The following is a 12589-nucleotide window of genomic DNA, read 5'->3' as shown; positions in this document are numbered from 1 at the left end:
CCATAAACATAGGTTATTTAGTTCCCCTCACTCCACAACAAATCCTTCGAATGTAACGTATTCAGAACAGAAGGCTATAACTATATAAAGTCAAAACGAAATAATTTAATGAGGAACTGAAAGTAACCAGCGTTAGACTCACGCAGCCTAACTCCCTCATTCGATCCAAATGTTTCCATATTGGTGATACATTTAGATGCTAAACCATTATTTATTATAGGCTTTGGCTACTTAACTCGCGACCCAATATTGATGGGAAAAAATCATCCTCTTCACATGCGCAAAAATGTGCTTGAGAAGTGCACTCCCGCGGAACCCAACGCAAGTGCGGCGCGGGACTAGATTTGATGGCTGAGTGCGGGCGGTAGGCCACTCGTGTGTGTGTGTGTGTGTGTGTGTGTGTGTGTGTGTGTGTGTGTGTGGGTGCGGGTGTGGGTGTGGGTGTGTGTGTGTGTGTGTGTGTGTATTTCGGGAGAATACAACTATAAAAAAAAACACATCTAGAAACAAATAAAATGTTATAAAATCAAAACAAATTACAGTTGGAGGTATAACACGTTTTTGCCGCGTTGTGCAATGTAACCAATATATTGGTTAAACAAAGCCGATACAACAAATGTTTAGAACGCAATGCCAAACAGATGCATTTAAGAGAAAAATCCCCTCACCGCTCAAGAGTTTTTGTGCAGTGCTGAATTCTGTATGGTGAAAAATCCTCTGATTATAATAAAGAAAGTTTTGACATTATATATAAAAAAAGATTCATTGTGCAGTTTTTTATTGATAACCGAGCTTTGTGAGATCGCGTTGAACTGAGATGAGAGCTTTTTTTGGAATTATGAGCGCACTTTGAGCGTATTCTGCCACGCCAAACCACGCAGAAAAAACACCTATTTATACTTGTACGCGGACAGGAGCGGGACAAACATGCATGTTGCGAGCGGGTCTCTGCTTGGAAACACCTCAGGAACAGTGCTCACGCTGAATGCCACGAAGTGTGGGCTACTACTGGCTATTTAAACTGAGCTGTGTAACTTTTTATTTATTAGGTTGGGTATTTTATTTTGATAATAAACTGGCTGCGATGTCAAGTTTGCAATGCCATCACAGTTCGCATGTTGTGTGTGCGTGATCGAGGCGCCAGTGCAAAAGAGCAGAGGAAACAAATAAAATCTGTAATAGTCATACATAAGAGAAGGACATTATTTAAAATAGCAAAAATTGTTTGCTTACATTGTGCTATAAAATAGCCTAAAGAAAACAAGATTTGCTTTCTGTCTTCTGGGTTTCCGTTCCGTGAACTTGTTTGGAGGAGCGTCGCGCCTCACGATAATGAACCAGTCACACATTTATTTTCCTTTTTTTTTGTTTTGTTAATCTGTTAATTATTTAAGTCAATATATATTTCATGTATTGATTTCTTTTATATAGGCCTTCTTGTTTCAGTTTCTTTCATTAATTTTGATAATTATTTAAGTGAAATACATTTTGCATAGGCCTATAGACATAACTCTTATGAATTTATCCCGTTTTTTTCTCCGCTCAGAAGCGCTGCAGGTGCGTAATAATGATGACTCCTTATGTTCTGTTTGCTTCTGCTGCTATTTGTGCATATAGGCTAAAATTAACCTCTTTTTTTTGGGGGGGGGGGGGGGGGTCATTTTATTGGGTAACAGACACTTATCGATTCTTATTTAATTCTAATTAAAAATAATTTTGTCGGTTAATAAATGGATAATGATCGCATTGGTTGAAAAATAATCCCGAAATGAATAGGCTACAGTGTAATGACAAAAGGAAACATTTCTAATTTTCGGATTAAGTTTTTCAACAAGGCTAATGTTTATATTTTATTTTATTTCAGATTTATTTCAAACAGCATACATGTTTTTAATATGTTTTGTTTTAGTTATAGGCCTATAAAACTTCATGCAAAAGATCCACATCAAATATTCACGAATTATTAATTGACAGAGAGCCTCAGTCACACTCAGGCTGTTTAATAAACAGCTATTGTTGCAAACACCATTTACATTACTTTTAAGAATAATGGCACACATTTCTTAAGTCAGAAGCTGATAAAGTGGAACACAAAACTTCTATACTCACAAACGGTGGACCATTTTCAAGTCGTTTATTTTGGATAAACGATCCAAACGATCATATTTTAGATATGGCAAACGCCTTCGTCACAAATTTGCATTGTATTGTATTTCTCTATAGGATCTGGATGGAAATGTGCCGTGTTTAGCCTGTGTAGTGTATAAGAACTGCCTGTTCATTGTCAAAATAAAATTAAGCCAACAAAATGCATAAAAAGTTATGCTATTTGAAATAGTCCGTGTACGGTCCCGTTCACATGCCAAGCTTTTGCGCATGTTTGTTGTCGTCTTGTCGTCTAGTATTGGAACACGAAGAACAAAACTTGTAAATAATAAATAGTTTAACATACAAATAGCCTACATCTTGAATATGGAAACTTTGGATTTGTGACAAATGAGAGAGGTAGGCTATAACTCGCGTTTCTGTTTCATTTCTACTTTAAACAAATTCGTTTTGGCTTAACACACACACATAGCTATATATATATTTCATTCTTGTTCTGTTCTGAATATCATTCATTTTAAAGGATTATTTCTAGAGTGAGGGTCAACTAAAGTAGCTATATATATATATATATATATATATATATATATATATATATATATATATATATATATATATATAGGCCTATATAATATTTAACATATGGGCTAAATATGATATAGCCCATTTATATAGGCTAGTAGCCTATATATAGGTTATGAAGCCAAAACGAATTTCATTCATTTTAAAGGATTCTTTCTAGAGTGAGGGTCAACTAAAATAGCCTATATCTTATTTAGCAAATGGGCTAAACTCTTTCAAACCAGACCTGTAAAGAGCGGGGCACGAACCGGCGATCATTTCGGTCGCTATGGAGTCAGACACCATATCGACTGCTGCACCGCTTGTAAACACTATCTGGGACGGGTTCTTTTATATTAGTGACGATTTCTCGTTTTGGAAACATAACATCCAGTTGTTTAGGCTATTCTAACGTGAAAAGTGTGTAACAAGTTGAATAGGCCTAGGGGGTAGGATAATTGCTGAATATGAAATCTTAGCAAAAGTTACATTAAAGTAGGCTATATGATAACGAGTTGTGATCTTTTAATATGTTTAATGTAAGTAAATATGAAAATATCCAAAGAGTTATAGGCTATTGTAGATGAAAATACCCCATCAAAGGCACTCCTTTGGCTAAAATGATCCGTGCTGAACTTGTCTGGTCTGACTTAGTTCATCATGGATTGGGTGAGAACCGTTTAAAATGACTGGCTGTGAAAATCGCTGGGTGTGGCTCATTATACTACAAGCAAAACGCCGTAAATAACGCGCGCTCTGTGCAACCAAAGCGGCGTTTTTTTCGCCGTCATATGGTAAGCTGAACGATGTAAAAAGCGGCGCTTTTTAGGCACACTAAAACGCCGCAAAATACGGCGTCCTTGATGTTTTTCGCGCGTTTTTACGGCGCTTGTAATCACAACGGCGTATTTTGCGGCGCAAATACTGTTTTAAACGCCGTGTTTTACGGCGTTTGACTGTAAACGCGCTTCATCTATAGCGTAATTCTGACCCATTTGGCTTGCCATATCCACCGGGCGAAGAGAACGCGCTCTTTCATTAGTGTTCTCAAGCTTGCATGTCAAAAGCCTGTTCACTCCATAGGGCTTGAGTCTGTTATGCTTTTGTCTGCTGTATGTTTAGGACTCTATTATTATCATTAAACCCAACCAAAATAACATGGAATTATTATCGAAGATAAATTTGACATTGGATAATTATAACTCAACAGTTATAATCCCATCTAATTCATATGAAATATGCATATGAAAACGTAAAACTTGTATTTAAAAGTGGGGATGACGTTGGATAAATAGGCCCATACCTAGGTATGTAAGGATACAATAAAATACTACACCACAATTATGATTAGTTTAGCTATAGCGACAGATCACTGATATAGTTGCCTGTCTGGATTTTTTTTGGTGGTGTAAATATAATTTATTCTGAAGCAGTATTCTTATGCAAGTTTTTATCGGAATCAGCATATTTGTGTCATTTGCCCACGATGTTTTGAATGTAATAATAATAATAATAAGTAAGAAATGTTGGAGGGAAATGATTTGACTTTTGAACCGCCAGTGGGTGGCGCCAAGCGACCGTCTTAATGAGTGAGTGATTCAAACGATTCGTTCAAATGGATGATTCACTCAATAATGAGATGTTTATGAATAGGAAATTACTACATGGCTGGCTTAAATTAACTCCAAATAGGTTGGAAATTAAAAATCATACACACACTTACAATAATAATAAAAATGTGAACATTTAGTAATAAACAATTTAATGTCCATTGTTTAATTATTACTAATTAAACCTAATAAATGATCATTTCCGACATATTTGATGTTCATTATAAGCAAGCAACAAAGTGATTTTTAAACAACTATTGAGTTAAATAAAACTGCTTAGCAGGTTGGGCAAACATTTTAGCCAACCGCTGGGTTAAAACAACCCAATTGCTGGGTTTGTTCATTTTCATCTCAAATTGGATGACTTTTTTTTTTAAGTGTGTTTCTAAAACGTGAATGCATGCCATGAATATGAACCAGGCCTACTTGTAATGGACTCTTGTACGAAATCCTTCACATTTCAAATAGTGATGGTATTCAGGAAAACAGCACTCAGGGTCATGTGATGCTGCTTAACTATATCAGATGTTATGAATATAACCTCCACATTTTGACATTTTTACCACAGCACCTGTTGAGTTTGTGTGTGCTGCACTCATTTGTTTTTATTCCTTTATGAGCACAATCTTGTTAACATCACTACAGCCGTAATGTGTATATATATAATTAATGTAGGCTATATGTCAAACTTATCTGACCACTTGTATTTTTCTCGGAGGGTTAGTGTTGTTGCTGTAGTGCTTTGGCTACTGACATGATGAGATTTTTTTTTCATCACCTCGGACAGCAATTACAAAAAAAGTGTAATTATGCTGTAGGTTTCAGACCAAATATGATTTGTGTCACAAAATCTGAACACAGAAATCATAATTTTGACGTTCTGGTTAACCTGAACAGAAGCAAACCCAGCCTATATTACCTATATATACACATGTGCGTCTCAATAAGTTAGAATGTTATGGAAAAGTTTATTTCAGTAATTCAACTCAAATTGTGGAACTTGTGTATTAAATAAATTCAATGCTCACAGACTGAAGTACTTTAAGTCTTTGGTTCTTTTAATTGTGATGATTTTGGCTCACATTAAAAAAAACAACAACAACGAAACATCAATTCCCTCTCTCAACAACTTAGAATATGGTGACATGCCAATCAGCTAATCAACTCAAAACACCTATAATGGTTTCCTGGGCCTTGAAAATGGTCTCTCAGTTTGGTTCACTAGGGCACATAATCATGGGAAAGACTGCTGATCTGACAATTGTCCAGAAGACTATCACTGACACCTTCACAAGGAGAAGAAGCCACAAACATTCATTACCAAAGAAGCTGGCTGTTCACAGAGAGCTGTATCCAAGCATGTTAACAGACAGTTGAGTGGAAGGGAAAAGGGTGGAAGAAAAAGATGCACAACAAACCGAGAGAAATGCAGCCTCAAGAGGTTTGTCAAACAACATTGATTTTAAGAATTTGGGTGAACTTCACAAGAAATGGACTGAGGCTGGGGTCAGATCAAATGCCACCACACACAGACGTGTCAATGAATTTAGCTACAGTTGTCGTATTTCTCTTGTTAAGCCACTCCCGAACCACAGGCAATTAATATGTATTCACACAATCCACACAAATGTATATATTTAAGAGAAATGTGATCTTTGTACAAAATATTTTTATATTACATTTTAAAATATTTTATGAATGCCACACCACCTACAATGTGTCGGTTAAATAGCCTATAAAGATTTAAATGATGGCTGTAATAACTTGTTTTTATGACCGATTTATTTAAACATTAACGAAGGCAACTCCAACAGAGTAATTACAAATATAATGGATATAGGCTACATATAAAATGCTATGCATTTTTAATAGGAATCAAAGTCTTTCTCAATTTTCATATTCTGTCGAAAACAATTTAAAAGAGAACTGCAACTTTTTTTTATCTCACAATTCTCATTTTATGACACGTAATTGAGACTGTAGATAATGCAATTCTGAGGCAGAAAAGTCAGAAATGTTAGAAAAATTAGCAATTATAGGCTATACAAAAAAGATAGCATTTAAAAAAAAAGTTGTGTGGTGGAAAGCATCGCCTCAGTTCAGGTAGCACGGATCAAGCGTGAACTGATAAACTCTTCCTCTTTTCTAAATTACAGCAGCAAATAAACATGAATGAACATCAGAGGGAATTATGCAAAATACCGAAAATGCATTGTGTTTCTAATCGATCAATCTGTGTTTAAACCGCATAAAGACGGTTATTTTTAAAGTTATTTTTATTTATTTATATTTTGTTGTTATTTTCATTCATTCATTCATTTAAAAATAAGCTAAATTCTGAAATATTTGGAGTCTGGGGTTTTCCAAAAGGTGGAGCTTATATAATATCCTATTTTCTTTAGACTTTAGTAATTTTAGTGCGGTTTACACAAAGCTGGCCTAATTAGCCTACGGTTGAGCATATGTTATAGACAATAATTTATATGTAGGCTATATTGTGCTATGTTTGATGATTTCAGCCAATGATTTGCCAGATAGCCTACACTAAACGACCCAATAACGTTTAAGTACTATTTTTGTTGTTTTTGTTTTACCTTAAGACTCTTTAAAGCTATGATTTAATAAGTTTGATGGAATATCATAAAATATAAATGTATAAACTCTTGTGGTGAAAACAGCAATGCACTGCTAGTTTAGTTTGCAGAAGCACTGCTAACCTGTTTACAAAATTGCATGCATGAAAACATAATATATTTTAATGATTGTTTTAGTATACCATGATTAATTATGCATATAATAACCATAGGTAATATAGCCTAACCTTAATTCCTTTCCAAAGATGACTTGTACCAATAAATATTCAAAATGTAATTATATATAGTGTAGTGATGTTAACAAGATTGTGCTCATAAAGGAATAAATATGAAAATGAACAAACCCCGCAATTGGGTTGTTTTAACCCAGCGGTTGGCTAAAATGTTTGCCCAACCTGCTAAGCAGTTTTATTTAACTCAATAGTTGTTTAAAAATCACTTTGTTGCTTGCTTATAATGAACATCAAATATGTCGGAAATGATCATTTATTAGGTTTAATTAGTAATAATTAAACAATGGACATTAAATTGTTTATTACTAAATGTTCACATTTTTATTATTATTGTAAGTGTGTGTATGATTTTTAATTTCCAACCTATTTGGAGTTAATTTAAGCCAGCCATGTAGTAATTTCCTATTCATAAACATCTCATTATTGAGTGAATCATCCATTTGAACGAATCGTTTGAATCACTCACTCATTAAGACGGTCGCTTGGCGCCACCCACTGGCGGTTCAAAAGTCAAATCATTTCCCTCCAACATTTCTTACTTATTAGGGGTTCAAGCACGAAGTGCTTGAAAACCTATTGTTATTGTAAGGATTTTTATTAGGGGTTCAAGCACGAAGTGCTTGAAAACCTATTGTTATTGTAAGGATTTTTATTATTATTATTTTTCTTCTCCCCTAAAACGCATCGTGCAGCCCAAACCGTAAGTGCTAGAGACTTGAAACTTTGCCAAAAGGTAGTCCAAAAATCGAGGAGAGGTTATCAAAGTATGAGCCCGATTGGCCAATAGGTGGCGCTATAGCGCAAAAAACAAAAAAAAAATACTATTTTGCTTATATCTCGAAAACCCATTGTCGCACATTCAAGTGTCTTACATCATTGTAATCCTTGGCTCAAGCCGAACAAAACGTATATCTCCGATTTCATTTCCGTCATGAAAATTTTTCCGCCATTTTGAATTTTGTCGAAAACCTACTTTTGCAAACTAGTCCCTGGTTTTTTGACCGATCGGAACCAAACCAGTGCCAAAATGTTCACTGTAGTCTTACTATCAATAATTATCGAAAAAAAGTTGAAATTTCGATTCACAGACGATAAGGGGCGTGAAAATGTACATTGAAGGCGGAGCCTATTTTACTAAAGAGGCTATAACTCAAGAACGAAATGAGATATCTTCACCAAACTTGGTACACATATGTAGGGACTCAATTTGAGGTCACGATAAAAAAATCGCGACAATTGGCCACTGGGTGGCGCTATAATGTGAAAAAAACATGAAAATAGCTATAACCACAAGACCGCTAGTCCGATTGACCTGAAAATTGGTATGCAGTGTCTTCGCCCAAGGTACCATGTATGTCTATGAGGACATTGGCGTATCTCAAAAAACATGGCCGCCATCGGCCAATTACGTTTGAGCACCTATTAGATGGGGTTAACGAAGGCCGATCGGAAAGAAACTTGATGGGCATGTTTAACTCATGGTCCTAGAGGTCTGTAAGAATTTTGAAAGAAATCGGCCACTAGTTGGCGCTAACAAGTTTTATGGCTCTGTAATCACGTGGTGTTGCACACATCTGCAAAATATGCATATCATTTGATAGAACTCCTCATGCTGAACAACTTTGCCTCTAGAACCATTGCTGTCAATCAAATCGTTAATTAAATATTTGCAATTATGTTAAAAACCTACTTTTGCAAACTAGTCCCTGGTTTTTTGCCCGACCGGAACCAAGCCAGTCTAGGACAATTCTCTGGACTCTCTAGATCAATAATTATTAAAAAAAGTTGAACTTTTGCATTTGGATGGCTATAACAGGGCCAATTAGAAAAGAGGCGTGGCAAAATACACTCAAATGCCTATAAATCCTAAGGGGAAACTCAAAACTTCACGAAAATCGTTGGGTACATGTGGCATAACATGCTGATGAAGCATGCAATGTTTTAAAGAGATCGGACTGTAGGTGGCGCTATAACTGTGAAAAAGCTATAAAAACCATGCATTTCCTATGGTAAATTGCCTATATTGGCTGTAAATGGACTTTTCCATCTATTATTTTAGTGTTTAAAACCTTGCTAAATAAAACTTAGTGTCTTTAATGCCTATGTGCTTAAAAGGCCTTAAAGGCTTGAACCCCGCTTAAATGCTGCTTGCAGCTTTAATTATTATTATTATTCTCCCCTAAAACGCATCGTGCAGACCAAACCGTAAGGGCTAGAGACTTGACACTTTGCCACATGGTAGCCCAAAAATCGAGGAGAGCTTATCAAATTATGACCCCGATTGGCCAATAGGGGGCGCTACAGCAATCAAAAGCGCGAAATGGCTCATAACTCCTAAACCGTTTAGTCCACACTCAAGTGCCTTATATCATTGGAAAGCTGTGACCATGGCGAACAAAACGTATATCTCCGATTTTATTTCCGTCTGGAAAAATTTTCCGCCATTTTGAATTTTGTCGAAAAACTACTTTTGCGAACTAGTCCCTGGTTTTTTGACCAATCGGAACCAAACCAGTGCCAAAATGTTTTCTGTAGTCTGAATATCAATATTCATTGAAAAAAAGTTGGAATTTCGATTCACGGAAGATAAGGGGATTCAAAATGGACGCTCAGGGCGGAGCCTATTTTACTAAAAAGACTATAACTCAATAATGAAATGAGATATCTTCACCAAACTTGGTACACATGTGTATGGGGTCAATTTGAGGTCACGATAAAAAAATCGCGACGATTGGCCACTTGGTGGCGCAATAATGTGAAAAAAACCTGCAAATAGCTATAACCATGCGACTGCTACTCCGATTTACCTGAAAATTGGTATGCAGTGTCTTGGCCCAAGGTAGCATGTATGTCTCTGAGGATATTGGCGTATCTCAAAAAACATGGCCGCCATCGGCCAATGAAGTTTGAGCACCTATTAGACAAGGTTATCGGAGGCCGATCGGAACGAAATTCGGTGGGCATGTTTGACTCATGGTCCTAGAGGTCTGTAAGAATTTTGAAAGAAATCGGCCACTAGTTGGCGCTAACGAGTTTTATGGCTCTGTAATCACGTGGTGTTGCACACATCGGCAAAATATGCATATCATTTGATAGATCTCCTCATGCTGAACAACTTTGCCTCTAGAACCAGTGCTGTCAATCAAATCGTTAATTAAATATTTGCAATTATGTTAAAAACCTACTTTTGCGAACTAGTCCCTGGTTTTTTGCCCGACCGGAACAAAACCAGTCTAGTACAATTCTATAGACTCTCTAGATAAATATTCATTGAAAAAAAGTTGAACTTTTGCATTTGGATGGCTATAACAGGGCCAATTAGAAAAGAGGTGTGGCAAAATATACTCAAAAGCCTATAAATCCTAAGGGAATACTCAAAACTTCACGAAAATTGTTGGGTATGTGTGGCATACCATGCTAATGAAGCATGCAACGTTTTACAAAGATCGGAGTATAGGTGGCGCTATAAGTGTTAAAAAGCTTTAAAAACCATGCATTTCCTATGGTAAATTGCCCATATTGGCTGTAAATGGACTTTTCCATCTATTATTTTAGTGTTTAAAAGCTTGCTAAATAAAACTTAATGTCTTTAATGCCTATGTGCTTAAAAGGCCTTAAAGGCTTGAACCCCGCTAAATGCTGCTTGCAGCTTTAATTATTATTATTTTTCTTCTCCCCTAAAACGCATCGTGCAGCCCAAACCGTAAGTGCTAGAGACTTGAAACTTTGCCAAAAGGTAGTCCAAAAATCGAGGAGAGGTTATCAAAGTATGAGCCCGATTGGCCAATAGGTGGCGCTATAGCGCAAAAAACAAAAAAAAATTACTATTTTGCTTATATCTCGAAAACCCATTGTCGCACATTCAAGTGTCTTACATCATTGGAATCCTTGGCTCAAGCCGAACAAAACGTATATCTCCGATTTCATTTCCGTCATGATAATTTTTCCGCCATTTTGAATTTTGTCGAAAACCTACTTTTGCGAACTAGTCCCTGGTTTTTTGACCGATCGGAACCAAACCAGTGCCAAAATGTTCACTGCAGTCTTAATATCAATAATTATCAAAAAAAAGTTGAAATTTCGATTCACAGACGATAAGGGGCGTGAAAATGTACATTGAAGGTGGAGCCTATTTTACTAAAGAGGCTATAACTCAAGAACAAAATGAGATATCTTCACCAAACTTGGTACACATATGTAGGGACTCAATTTGAGGTCACGATAAAAAAATCGCGACGATTGGCCACTGGGTGGCGCTATAATGTGAAAAAAACATGAAAATAGCTATAACCACAAGACCGCTAGTCCGATTGACCTGAAAATTGGTATGCAGTGTCTTCGCCCAAGGTACCATGTATGTGTTTGAGGACATTGGCGTATCTCAAAAAACATGGCCGCCATCGGCCAATTACGTTTGAGCACCTATTAGATGGGGTTAACGAAGGCCGATCGGAACGAAACTTGATGGGCATGTTTGACTCATGGTCCCAGAGGTCTGTAAGAATTTTGAAAGAAATCGGCCACTAGTTGGCGCTAACGAGTTTTATGGCTCTGTAATCACGTGGTGTTGCACACATCTGCAAAATATGCATATCATATGATAGATCTCCTCATGCTGAACAACTTTGCCTCTAGAACCATTGCTGTCAATCAAATCGGTAATTAAATATTTGCAATTATGTTAAAAACCTACTTTTGCGAACTAGTCCCTGGTTTTTTGCCCGACCGGAACCAAGCCAGACTAGGACAATTCTCTGGACTCTCTAGATTAATAATTATTAAAAAAAAGTTGAACTTTTGCATTTGGATGGCTATAACAGGGCCAATTAGAAAAGAGGCGTGGCAAAATACACTCAAAAGCCTATAAATCCTAAGGGAAAACTCAAAACTTCACAAAAATTGTTGGGTATATGTGGCATAACATGGTGAAGAAGCATGCAACGTTTCATGGAGATCGGAGTATAGGTGGCGCTATAAGTGTTAAAAAGCTTTGAAAACCATGTATTCCCTATGGTGAATTGCCTGTATTGGCTGTAAATGGTATTTTCCATCTCTGTAATCAAGTGGGGATAAAAAACAGCCACGTCATATGCATATATTATGATAGATCTCCTCATACTGAACAACTTTGCCTCAAGAACCAATACTGTCAATCAAATTGTTATTTACATATTTACAATTATGTTAAAACCCTAATTTTGAGTACTATTAGTCCTAGGTTTTTTGCCTGATCGGAAACAAACCACTGCAGTATGATTCTCTGGACTCTCCTGATTAATAGTTATCAAAAACATGTTGAACTTTACACTTTGGGGAGCTATAACAGGGTCATTTAGAGAATAGGTGTGGTAAAACATGGTCAAAAGCCTATTAATCCTGAACGAAAACTCAAAACTTCATTAAAATAGGTGGGCCGATTCAGCACGTGACTCTAAAGAAGCATGCACAATTTCATGAAGATCGGGCTTCATGAAATCCTGAACGA

Source organism: Pseudorasbora parva, chromosome 2 (genome assembly GCF_024679245.1).
Source record: "Pseudorasbora parva isolate DD20220531a chromosome 2, ASM2467924v1, whole genome shotgun sequence".
Taxonomy (NCBI): Eukaryota; Metazoa; Chordata; class Actinopteri; order Cypriniformes; family Gobionidae; genus Pseudorasbora; species Pseudorasbora parva.
Note: the sequence above shows the minus strand (reverse complement) of the source record.